This window comes from Oryctolagus cuniculus, chromosome 2 (genome assembly GCF_051225735.1).
Source record: "Oryctolagus cuniculus isolate XC-2025 breed Fujian yellow rabbit chromosome 2, ASM5122573v1, whole genome shotgun sequence".
Classification (NCBI taxonomy): Eukaryota; Metazoa; Chordata; class Mammalia; order Lagomorpha; family Leporidae; genus Oryctolagus; species Oryctolagus cuniculus.
Genome location: NC_142868.1, coordinates 143,477,605 through 143,489,375, shown reverse-complemented (window position 1 = coordinate 143,489,375; position 11,771 = coordinate 143,477,605). Strand labels below are relative to the sequence as shown.

Genomic DNA, 11,771 nt, shown 5'->3' with positions numbered 1-11,771 from the left:
TGTGCTTGAGCTAATGCATATTGTCTTTAACATTATAGCCTCTAGTCTGGCCCCATATCTCATTGCTTTATAGTAAGGCTTGATTTCTTACAGGGTGAAGGGACCCATTTTTTCAAATTTGTATTTTTCTTGATCCTTTCTTCTTCAAAGAAATTTGCTTGTTAAATTTAGCACCAAAAATTTATTGAATTATTATGGGAAATTCATGAAATTCATAGATTTATTTATGGAAAACTAATGGCTTTACCATAGTGGATTCCTTTTCTGTGAATATGGTGTACTTCTTTCTTTGTCGAGGTTGACTTTAATGTATTTTGATAAAGATTTATTCTTTCCCTCCATAGGATCTTGCCCATTTTTATTAGATTTACTTTTTAAACTCTTTATATTTTTGTTGCTTTTATAAATGACATATATATTTAAATTATATTTTTCTCACTGTAGCTTATATATAGCCATGCAAAGATTCTTACATGTTAATCATATGTGTAGTAAACTCGTTGAGCTCCAATAATATGTAGAGCAGTCTTTGTTTTTGTTTTGTTTTGTTTTGTTTTGTTTTGTTTTTTGACAGGCAGAGTGGACAGTGAGAGAGAGAGACAGAGAGAAAGGTCTTCCTTTGCCGTTGGTTCACCCTCCAATGGCTGCCGTGGCCGGTGCGCTGCGGCCGGCGCATCACGCCGATCCGAAGGCAGGAGCCAGGTGCTTCTCCTGGTCTCCCAGGGGGTGCAGGGCCCAAGTACTTGGGCCATCCTCCACTGCACTCCCTGGCCACAGCAGAGAGCTGGCCTGGAAGAGGGGCAACCGGGACAGAATCTGGTGCCCCAACCGGGACTAGCACCCGGTGTGCCGGCTCCGCAAGGCGGAGGATTAGCCTAGTGAGCCGTGGCGCCCGCCAGTCTTTGTTTTTATATGGCCATTCATACTACCTTTGACTTTGCTGTCCCCATATCTATGTTATTTGAGAGGCAGAGAGACACTGAGGGACAGACAGACATCGGAGATAGCTCCCATCTGCTGGTTCACTCCCCAAATGCCCACAACAAAAAAGGGCTAGACTGAAGCTGGGAGCCAGAAACTCAATTCAGGTCTCCCACAAGGGTGGCAGGAACCTAATTATTTGAGTCGTCACCTGCTGCCTCCCAGGTTTCGCATTACCAGGAAGCTGGAATCAGGAGCTGAAGCCAGGGATCAAACCCTGAAACTGAAATGGGATGCAGGCTTCCCAGCCCGCATTCTACCGGCTAAGCCAAATGACTGCCCTGCATATATTGAATGCATGCTTTACCCTGCTGGCTAGGGCCTCCAATATGGTGCGAAATAAAAGTAACAGCAGACATCTTTGTCTTATTCCCGATTTTAAAGAACATGCTTCTAAAATGTTATGACTCTTTAGTGTTTGCCATAGGTTTTTGTGACACTCTCCTTTGATATTCCTCCTCCAGGAGGGTTTCTGCATTCCTGCTCCCTTTGTCACAGGCATCTGGGAAGGAGCAAGCAGGCTCCAGTAGTCTGACTCATGCTGACCACACTTTCAAAAGACTGACTAGAATATCAGTTAATTACTTTACTACAAGGAGGACAAATTTCAAGCAGTGTTTTCTAGGCCAGCACTTTCTGTCCATAGACAAACCTTTCTGAGAAATCAAATTCTCAGCAGAAAGTGGCAGAGTGAGGTCGAGAGTTAGCTGGCTTGTCATCAAACCGTGATCAGCTGATGCTTCCTGCTCCACAACAGGGAAAGACCTATTTACCCGCATGGTTGAGAGCCAAGCGTTCTCTCCCATGGACTAGGTATTTGCTTGCCCGGCTCTCTGATTTCCATGTGGACAGTTCAGCCAACCCCCTTCTAAGTGACATACCCTGTGGCATGTTTGTATCTTCAGTCGTATTAACACCTGTTCTCTTGAGGATAGCTTCATGTATTTCTGCTTTGATCAATAGTGTGTTGGTTTTATAGCTTGACAGTCACAAGGCAATTTTATTTCATCTAATTTTAATAATTTATAGTATAGACAACCCCAACATACGCACACCCTTTGCTATGGTTTGAACATGACTTGGCTCCCCAGCTCAAGCAAACTCGTAAGTTAATGGAACTAAAGAGGGTGGAGACTCGATTCAATTATTCTGTCTGAAGGTTGGGCCTTTGGAAAGTGATTAGATTGCTGGAATGGAAGCCCCAGTGATGGAATAAATGAGGAGAGGACACGTGGATAGGAACCGTAAGCACATTCCCTGTCTTCTTCCTGGCTCTGCATACGATCTTTCCTCCGCACTTGTTCTTCCATGTACCCCTCTTCATACTTCAGACCAGTGAGGCCACCCAGTCTTGGACTGTGGACCCCCAAAACAAGAGCCAGAATAGGCCTTTTTCCATCATAACTAGCTTCTCTCAGATATTTGTATTGTCACACAACACTAATACACTCTTAGATCTTGCAGTTCCAGTTCTAGGAAGTAGTGGCACGAGTTCTCAAAGGCACAGAAGGAGAATGTTCCAGTGTTATTTGTAATATATGCTATTGAAACATAAATATACCTCAACAGGAGATGGATTTAATTAATGGGTATTTTCAGTCAATGAAATATAATACAGCCACTAAAGAAGCTAGAATAGGCTTTTATATCCTTACATGGGAAAATGTACCCAATATATTTCTTATAGAAAAAAATGTAGGTCATAAAATACTGTTTATAGTGTTATCTTCCTTTGTTAAATATGTGTGTGTGTGTTTATAAGCTTTTGCTATTCATAGGAACTACATCGCAGCAAGGAAGGAGAGGGCTCACCAGCCAGGGGCTGGGAACACCAACCCCAGTTCCTTGGCGTATGGGTTTTACAGGTTCTCTTTTACACCTTAGTATAGCCCAAGACACAGTCCTGCCCCTCCACCATAGGAGCTACTTTGTGAACCACAGGGAGGAAGAACCTTGCAATACTTGGACGCTGACCCCTCTTCTACTGTTAGTATTGCTGCAGAGCATAGGGTCTGGTACTCACCTATTTTTAGGAAGAATTTATTTATTTGAAGGGCAGAGCCACAGAGATATGGAGAGGGAGAGGGAGATTTCCATCTGTTGGTTCACTCCCCAAATGACCACAATGACCAGGGTTGGGCCAGGCCAGGAGCCAGGAGCCAGGAGCCAGGAGCCAGGAGCCAGGAGCCAGGAACCAGGAGCATCTTCTAGGTCTCCTATATGGGTGCAGGGGCCCAAGGACTTGAGCCATCCTCTACTGCTTTCCCATTTGCATTAGCAGGGAGCTGGATCCAAAGCAGGGAGCAACTGGGACTGGAACTGTGCCCATATGGGATGCTGGCATTGCAGGCAGCAGCTTAACCCACTATACCACAATGCAGGCCCAGTACTTACTTATCAGCAAACTTCTCCCTTGCTCAATTTGCCTTCCCAGAGTGAAGTCTAGCCTCCCAACCCTTACCTCCCTTTCCAGAGATGTGTTATCGTGAACTTTGATATGTAATATTTTCTATGCATATTTTTATATTATAAAATAACATATATATGTATTATTTTATGTTAAATTTACATGAACAATTTTGTGCTTTGTGTATTCATTAGCATCTTGCTTTTCTTTTCAGTTAACATTGTTTTTGAGATTTATTTGTGTTTATCCATGCAGCTCTAGTTCATTTTTGATGAGTGTGAATAACCACATTTTATTTACCCATCTCTCTGTGAGTGAGCAGTTAGATTGTCATATGCAGAGCTGCAGTTAATGTTCTTGTACTTGCTCCTTGTGTGCAGGTGCCAAGATAGTTCATGGTACTCACTGGCATAGATATTTTCTGCATTTTCTCAAAATGCATATTGAACTCTGAAACATTTAGAATACTGCCTCTGTGGTTCTGTGGATATGGGTGGCCTTGAGTGTCTCTGGGTATGTATGATTTGATCTCTCAGAGTGTATTATGAATTCAACAGGACTTGGCTCCCCAGGCTCCTGAAGACATTGAAGCCCCAAAGAGGTATATTTTTTTTAAGATCTATTTATTTGTTTGCTTGTTTGAAAGGCAGAGTACAGAGGGGGAGAGGGAGAAACAGAAACCTTCCTTCCACTGGTTTCACTACCCAAATAGCCACAATGGCCAGGGCTGGGCCGGGCCTAAACCAGGAATCCTGAACTCCATCAGTGTGGGTAGCAGGGGCCCAAGTACATGAGGCATCTTCCACTGCTTTCCCAAGCACATTAGCAAGAAGCTGGATCTGAACTGGAGAAGCTGGGACTTGCATTGGTGCTCTGATATGAGATGAAAGCATAGGAAATGGCAGCTTAACCCTCTGCACCATAACACTGTCCCCTAAACTCCACAGTCTTATGCTGATGGTTAATGGTTAAGGCTAATGATTGATGAATTACGGTGGAGGCTTGATCTAATTATGATGGCTAGGAGGTAGGCCCAATGGGATGTCTTTCATTCATGGTGGCTTGATCTTAGAAGGTAGTTCCCACCAGAGGGTTGGTTAAATAAACAAAGAAATAATAAACAAACAAACAAATAAACAAAGCTAGGTTTGGCTCAGCTTCTCTATGTTCCTCACTCACCGTGAGATTGTTCCTCCACACGTGCTCCACCATTGCCAACCTCTCTCAGATGCCAGACTAATGGGGCCACCAGATCCTGAATGTGAACCTCCACTCCGTAAGCCAAGATCACCCTTCTTAAATTGCTTGTCTCTAATGTCTAGGTGTTGACTGATCTGGTATGTTAACTGAACCTTATAGTAAAATGAAACAGCAGAGTCAATAGTAACTATTCTGCAGAGTCAATAGTAACTATTCTTTTATTTATTTATTTTTTAATTATTATTTGTCAGAGTTAGTGAGAAAGACAGAGAGAAAGATCTTCCTTCCATTGGTTCACCCCCTCAAATGGCCACCACGGCTGGCACTGTGCCAATCCGAAGCCAGGAGCCAGGTGCTTCCTCCTGGTCTCCCATGCGGGTACAGGGGCCCAAGCACCTGTCATCCTCCACTGCCTTCCTGGGCCACAGCAGAGAGCTGAACTGGAAGAGGAGCAACCGGGACTAGAACCTGGCACCCATATGAGATGCTCGTGCTGCAGGTGGAGGATTAACCAAATGAGCCACTATTGGGCACCGGCCCAATAGTAACTATTCTCATACCTTAAAAAGAGAAGGGGAAGGGGGCAGGCATGTGGCATAGCACTTGAGTCACCAATGTCCCACACTGAAGCACCTGGGTTTGATACCCAGCTCCAGCTCCTGGTTCCAGCTACCTGCTAATGCAGACCCTGGGAGGCGGCAGTAGCTGCTCAAATAATTGGGTTCCTGCTGACCATGAGGGAGACCTGGATTGAGTTTCTGCCTTTGGCCCAGCCCAGGCCCAGCCATTGTAGATAATATTTGTGATGTGAACTATTGGTAAGACTCTCGCTCTCGCTCTTCCCCCCACTTCCCCAACCATGTGTGCTCGTTGCCTCTCAAATTTAAAAAAGATCCAGTGAGAGCAGGACTTCACTGTGTTACCTGACCATTGTCCGCCTTTTTAGACGTGTGTCCTAGCTCTCCAGCGAGACCACGAGCCTCTTCCTCAGCAGGAGTGACAGCGTGCCGAATTTTCAGAAGTTCCAACACCGAAGATAGTGCCCTTTCCATAGTGTAAACTCTTGCTACTCAGGGTGCGCCTCCAACCAGTACCGTTGGCATTGCCTGGGTGCTCGTTAGAAATGCAGTATTTTGGGACCGGCGTTATGGAATAGCAGATAAAGCTGCTGCCTACAGCAACGGCATTCCATATGGGCATTGGTTAGTGACCCAGCCGCTCCACTTCCAATCCAGCTCCCTGCTAATGGCCTGGGAAAAGCAGCTGAATATGGTCCAGGTGCTTTTGCCCCTGTATCCATATGGCAAGACTCGGATGAAGCTCCTGGCTTCTGGCCCAGCCTTGGCTATTGTAGCATTATGCGGAGAGCATCAGTGAAGGGAAGATCTCTCTCTCTCTTCTCTCTCTCTCTCTCTCTCTCACATCTCTCTATCTGTAATTTTGACTTTCAAATAAATAAATCATTAAAAAAAAAACAGAAAAATTAATATCTCAAGTCCCATCCCAGACCAGCTAAATTGGTTTCTGCATTTTAACAGGATTCTCAACATTCAAGTGTGAGTAGCACTGATGTTAACTGATTGTTCCCTGGACCTCACCAATATGTGTGCTTAATTTTGATAATGTTAACATCAACGTCTCATGTTACCTGACTTCGCCTTTATTTACTTTCAGAGACCTTAATTATTATGGTGCCATGTGATTAGTGTTCCCGAGTGTGCTCCGGGGCACAGAACAACTGCATTTTCAGGGCAGTGAGTCAGAACATCTTCCCAAAGATGCTGATGTCTGAGCAAGTCTTATAGGACTTGGAGTCATTACGCAGACTGAAAAGGGAACAGTGTTCTAGGCAGAGGTAAAAGAAAATACATGCGTGATTGAAAAATGTGGAGCTCCAAGTAATTGAATGCATCTGAAGAAGTATAACAGGAAGCCGACAGCAAATTATGAAAGATCTTATTAAGTATAAGATTTCTGTGTTTATCATGCAGGCAGGCTGGGAGAAACCAGTGAAGTGTTTTTGGTGATAAATGACACAATTAGATTTGTAGTACAGATAGGTACTCTAGAAGTAGTTTTGAGGTTGAATTTTGGGACTGCACTGGGGAAAAAAACAATAGATGGCAAAATGGCTAGCATACAAAGAGGCGATCCACAAACCCAGATCAACAAAGGGAGACTTAAAAAATACACCACCAGAGAGTGGATGCCCTACCTGACTGAGAGATTCAAAGCTTCAGAATGTGCGTGACTGCCAGTCCAGTTGGCTGATGCATGATGGGACTGGCAGGAGTGAGCTGCAGTAATGCTTCTCTAATCGGTTAAAAGGATGGATAAGCCGGCGCCGCGGCTCAATAGGCTAATCCTCCACCTTGCGGCACCAGCACACTGGGTTCTAGTCCTGGTCGGGGCGCCGGATTCTGTCTCGGTTGCCCCTCTTCCAGGCCAGCTCTCTGCTGTGGCCAGGGAGTGCAGTGGAGGATGGCCGCGGCAGCCATTGGAGGGTGAACCAACGGCAAAAAGGAAGACCTTTCTCTCTGTTTCTCTCTCACTGTCCACTCTGCCTGTCAAAAAAAAGAGGCAACTTCCTGTTTAAAAAAAAAAAAAAAAAGGTGGATAACTGGGTCTCTCTGAGTAGGTGCCTCCATAAGATCAGTGCACAAGATGCTCAGGATGGATGCCTTTCTGAGGGAGGTAACACAGATGCAACAGTGCTGATGCTTTCCCGACATATGTGCATATGCATTAGGTAAGCATTTGAGTTACCCATGTGCTTAATACTCATGCAAGGATGAAAGCACCAGGTAAGCCTCTACTGGCGGATTGGCAGTGAGATGTCTCACTGGAAGTTCTCCACGCCCAGACATAGGTCCCTGGGCTTCTTGCCTGGGAAGTGCAGCAGCAGGCATCGGGGGAAAGTGAAGAGCTACCAAGCCCCTGCACCTCACCACCTTCCTGGGCTCCAAGGCCGGCATGACTCACGTAGTGCGGGAGGTCAACAGCTGCGCTCCAAGGTGAACAAGAAGGAAGTTGTGGAGGCTGTGGCCATCGTGGAGACCCCACCCATGGTAGATGTAGGCATCGTGGGCTACGTGGGGACCCTGCGAAGCCTCCATACCTTCAAGACCATTTTTGCTTAGCATACCAGTGAAGAGTGCAAAAGGCACTTTTACAAGCACTGGCACAAGTCGAAGAAGGCCTTCACCAAGTAGCGCAGGAAATGGCAGGGTGACATCGGCCAGGAGCAGCGGAGGACTTCAGCAGCAGGAAGAAGCACTGCTGGGTCATCCACATCATCACCCACATGCAGATGCACCTGCTTCCTCGATGGCTGAAGCAGGCCCACCTGACGCAGAGCCAGGTGAACGGCGGCACCCTGCCTGAGAAACTAGACTGGGCCAGGAGGGCTGGAGCAGCAGATCCTGCTGAACCAAGTGTTTGGCCAGGACGAGATGATCTATGTCATTGGTGTGACCAAGGGCAAGGGCTACAAAGGGGTCACCAGCCGCTGGCACACCAAGAAGCTGCCCCACAGCACCCACTAGGGGCTGCACAAGGTCACCTGCACTGGGGCTTGTCACCCTGCGCGAGTGGCCCTCTCTGTGGTGCGGACTGAGCAGAAAGGCTACCATCACCACACAGAGATCAACAAGAAGATCCACAAGATCAGGCAGGGCTACCTGATGAAGGACAATGCCTGCACTGACCACGACCTGCCCGACAAGAGCATCAACCTCTGGGTGGCTTTGTGCATTACGGTGAAGTGACCAACGACTTTGTCATGCTGAAAGGCTGTGTGGTGGGGACCAAGAAGCGAGTGCTCCCCTCCTCAAGTCCCTGCTGGTGCAGACCAAGTAGCGGGCCCTGGACAAGATTGACCTCAAGTTCATCAACACCACCTCCAAGTTTGGCCATGGCCGCTTGCAAACTGTGGAGGAGAAGGCAGCATTCATGGGACCACTTAAGATAAACAAGATTGCCAAGGAAGAAGGACAGTAACGTCCTGGGGAACAGATTATGCAGCTGGTGGTTTTGCAATAAAGTGGCTTTCCAGTGGGGTAAGGGGGAGGGGAAGCACTGGGTAAGCTCAGAGAACGTCCCAGGGGATGGAACCACCAACACCAGTTCCTTGGCATGTGTATTTTACAGGATCTTTTTCTCTACACCTGAGTACAACCCAAGATTCATCCCTGCCTTCCCCCTCTCTGGGAACAGCCTTATGAACCACAGGGAAAAAGGGCATTGCAACAGCTGGAACTCTGATCCACTTGAACCTGTGTTCAGGAGTCCTGAGCCCACTGAGTTCCAAAGTACACCATGGTCTTTTGGCATGACTTGTCTGTCTCAAATGCATTGCAGCTAATGTAGCCAGAAGAGACTGGTCTGTCCCCCCATTGGCAGGGACAGCAAAAAGCTCATCTTTGCTGGTATTTACTGTGTCTCAAGCCTTAACTTCAGTACTTTACTTACTTAAACCTAGGGAACATTTCACCTGGACCTCACTTATGTTCATGAGGTAGAGAGAATTATTTATAAATAATTGTTTTATTGAGGTATACAACACACAAAAAAAGTGCACACGACACATACAGAACCTCCGCATGTACCTGATACCAGGTTGCAAATTCCTGGAGGGCAACAGAGCACCTCATTCATCTTTATGTACCCACAGCACCTGGAATTTAAGTGATTAAATAATATGCTAAAAGCCAAAAGAAAATAATTGGTCCCTTGTCTTAATTCTGAACTTTTAGTACATACCCCATCACCTGTGAAACTCCAAATGACACAGGTGCCAGTGCCCCAGTGCCTGGAGATCCTGATGCAATGGTCAAATCCTGACACAGTAGCAGGAATTGGATCATCTAAATATTTGAATTCATCTTTAATCGCATGCTCTTTTCAAATGAGAATAAGTTTGCCATGACTTCACTAAACAAGCAAAGGCTGAAGGCACCATGATACGTATCTATCATCTCTATTTCTAAAATAATTTTCCTTATACAGCTCTTCTGCTCACATAGTTAGATTAAAGTGCTCTAGAGAATATCATCTAAGTGGATTTTTAAAGCCCACACTTTAAACATTTTTACATCAAAAAGAATAAAAGTCATCATTGGAATAACAATGAAAATTTTTCCAGCAGTACACAAAAAGGAAACAGTTACTAAGTTGAGAACGAGTCCATTTATATTATGGATACCAGTATCACCAAAGAATTCACAGTGTTATTTTTGAAAAGCAATATAATAAAATTTGCTCCATTTTTATTGTCAGTTTAGCCTTATCAATGTTCTCTTACAAGAATGTGAATGGTAAATCGAAACCTTTGAAATGATGCCTATCTATGTCACTCTTCTAAACACACTAAATTTCATATCATATCATTCATCCAATTATTCATTCATCCAACCAATGTTATACAGACACTGTTCTGGACACTAAAGATACAGCGATGACAATTTCAGCTGTTTCCTTTAAAGTTATCACTTTTACAAGGTAGGCATTTTAGGAAATTTGAAATTCCAGTGGATACAAAAAGACCAATATTGTAGATACATACAAGACCCTGCAAGGGTTTAGAAGAAGCGCCACAAGTCTGGAGGTGAGGTCTGGGGAAAAGATGTCAACCAAGGCTTCCAGGAGGAGTAATTCACAAGCTTTTAAGTTTACCTTAAGAAAAAAAATAGGAAGCAGCTTTTTAAAATACATGTCAGAGGTCCTAGCCACAAGCAACAGCCATCAACATTGACTGATCAAAAAGAAAAGAAATTTACTAAATGACGTTAGGGAGCTCACAGAGCTCTCTGGGTAAGAACAAGGCTCAGAGTCCACACAGCTACAGACCCTCCCAAATCATACCAGATATCTGGTCTAGTGAGGGTGCTGCTCAAACTGCTGTTGCCAGAACCACTGACCTTGACCTTTCGATAACAGCCCCCTACTGGTGCCTTGGAAGTTCAGTCTGGCTGCAACAGCAAACTTCACTGTCAGAAAAAAGTTCTCTGTGGTTCCTTCTTCTGTATGTTATTAGCTCCTAAACCAAATCCTGAGTAGAGATATCTGATCAGCTTAGCCTAAGTCACATGTCTACACCTCCTGCAAAGGAAGCTGGGTAAGTAGGTAGTTGCTTGTTTCATTATCCATTGCTGCATAACAAACCACCTTAGGATTTAAAATAGCAGCCGCCATTATTGTATTTGAATATTCTGTAGGCTGCCAACACTCAGCTGGAATGTTCTGCTCTGAGGAGTACCCACGGGTCTCTAAAATCATTGAAGGCTCATCTACCTGATAGGTCCACGATGACAGATAAGCTCCCTCTCCCAATATAAGAAGTGACACACACACACAAAAGCAGCTCTCACTAATTCTCCACACTGACATATTCAGCTTTTATACTGGAAGGAATGCTTTGGCTTCCACCTCAGGTGAAGTTGAAGATTTTCCCAAACACAGCCAAGAGGCTCAGATCCTCAGCTGTCCAAAGCAAACAGGACTGTCCATTGTAAAAAGCACGAAGAAGGGCATTCCAGCTAGAGGGAACAGAACTGAAAAGTCACAGAAGGCCTCAGCTGATGCTGCCACTTAAATAGTGCTCTTATAGTAATATACTTTCTACTGTTCTCTTACTAACACTGCATTAGAACCCTTGCTTATTGAGCAGAGTTGTAATTCTACTGTATTTGTGCACATTAGACGGTTTAAGCTAGTTACAATTGATTCAGAAGTCGCAGTCTGTGTTTGATTTCTCCTTTCTGCATCTTTAAAACCCTTTTCAAGATCACTGTTTACAAGATCTGCTCCAAGACTGGAAATGTGTATTTGACAATGATTACTTGGGGAATGCAATCATTTGGAAATAAATAAATCCAAGCCTCTTCTGTATACTCAAGTATTTCTTAATAGTATTTTCTTTTACTTCTCATTATGGAAAATATTACAAATAGCAAAAAATAGACTATTTTAATAGACCTAGATTAAATACAGTTATTGCTAACATTTTGCCATATTTTCATTTTTGTCCAGGTATATGTTTTTTCCCCGTTCCATTTAAAAATAAATCATGATGGCAGGCATTGTGGTGCAGCAGGTTAAGCTACCACTTGGAACGCCTGTGTCCCATATCAGAGTGCCTGGTTTGAGTCCCAGCTACTCTGCTTCCAATCTAGCTTCCTGTTAT

General features: G+C 44.7%; 1 pseudogene across 1 annotated transcript; it reads left to right on the top strand.

Moving 5' to 3' along the window:
* Positions 1 to 307: 307 nt before the first annotated feature.
* On the top strand, positions 308 to 9,864 carry LOC127488498 (large ribosomal subunit protein uL3 pseudogene; annotated as a pseudogene). The gene has a single exon (XR_016230325.1). The product of XR_016230325.1 is annotated as a large ribosomal subunit protein uL3 pseudogene (transcript).
* Positions 9,865 to 11,771: the final 1,907 nt, after the last annotated feature.